Here is a 1,652-nt window from a genome sequence, read left to right on the forward strand (position 1 = left end):
CAATCTTTCTCATATGATATGTATGTGTGTGACCTGTGATGAAGAGGTTGAAGGAAACTCCCCATGTTCTGTCAGTGTAAAAATTTAACAACTGTTGCTATCATGACAGTTACCATTTATGATGATGAGGATGTATCGTGTGTAAAGTACATGACATGAAGGCATCATTTAAAAAGCACCTGCTACTAGAGGCAGAATACAATGTTGTTTTAGGACAGGACACCTAGCATCAGAAAGCGCAGTGTGTACATCCAGGCTTTGGTGGGATCCTGGGCAAGCTGTCTAACCCCTTTGTATCTAGGTCTCCTTATTCACTGGTCTGTTAATAGAAGCAAGGGTGAATGTGGGCTGTTGCAGCCACTCGAAGGGGAGAGTGCCAGGAAGGATGTCATGAAGGGTCAGCTGGGCCCAGGGGTAGAAAGTCCCTAGAACAGATGCCGTCATGCCCTGCCCAGCGGTGCAGAAAGAGATGGATGTTGCTCAGGTCAGCTTTGGACATGATCCTGTAGGTAGCTGGGATGTCCCTTGAAGACAGAACCCATAGGATGGATTCTCCCAGCTCCCAGGACATGCACAGGGAGGAGTGACTCATTGAGACTGAGAGTACTTCAGATGTCTAGTCTTTCTTCAGCATGTTGTGAGGATCGAATTTCTTTCAGGGGTCTTTGCTCAGCTCCGGCTACCTTTGTGGCCTTTATGACAGTGGCTACCACTGTCACTGATATTGCTATGGAATAAGGCACAGCCAGGCATATGGGCAGGAGCTCTGGGGCCAGACAGACCTGACCTGGGCATAAGTACTAGCTTTTCTCCTCTGGCCCTGGTAAGTTTGAGTAAGTCAGCTGATGAACAGTGCCTCAGTTTACTCACCTATAAAACAGTGATTAATAATAATAACCACCACCCAAGGATGTTATCAGTACTAAAGGAGTTAACTGACCATTAAAATAGAACATCTCTGGAAAAAATAATGACAAAAGCAGCTGGGTGCGGTGGCTTATGTCTGTAATCTCGGCACTTTGGGAGGCTGAGGCTGGCAAATCACTTGAGGTCAGGAGTTCAAGGCCAGCCTGGCCAACATGGTGAAACCCTGTCTCTACTAAAAATACAAAAATTAGCCGGGTGTGGTGGCAGACGCCTGTGGTCCCAATTACTCAGGGTGGGAGTGGGGGGTGCTGAAGAAGGAGAATCTCTTGAACCCAGGAGGCAGAGGTTGCAGTGAGCCGAGATCACACCACTGCAGTCCAGCTTGAGCAATAGAGGGAGACTCCGTCTTGGGAAAAAAAAAAAAAAAAAAAAAGACAAAAACAATAATAATGGCTAATGTTTATCTCACGTTTATTCTGTGCCAGGTCTTGTGAGAACTCGTGTGTGTGTGTGTGTGTGTGTGTATGTGTATATATATGTATATTTTAACCAAGGACTCACTTCACAGTCAAGATAACTCTTACTGGGATCACCTTATTTACTCTTCACTACAATCTATGGTGATTGACTCTGTTTCACGGTGGAGAAGACTGAGACACATAGAGGGCAAGGGAATGACCCCTAGTCACACAGCTAATAAGAGGAGGAGAAGCTGGGATCTGCACCAGCTCCAACTTCTCTGTTAGTATTCACTCCAGAAGCTGATTGGCAGGGAACATTAAAAT

Source organism: Piliocolobus tephrosceles, chromosome 12, assembly GCF_002776525.5.
Source record: "Piliocolobus tephrosceles isolate RC106 chromosome 12, ASM277652v3, whole genome shotgun sequence".
Lineage (NCBI taxonomy): Eukaryota > Metazoa > Chordata > Mammalia > Primates > Cercopithecidae > Piliocolobus > Piliocolobus tephrosceles.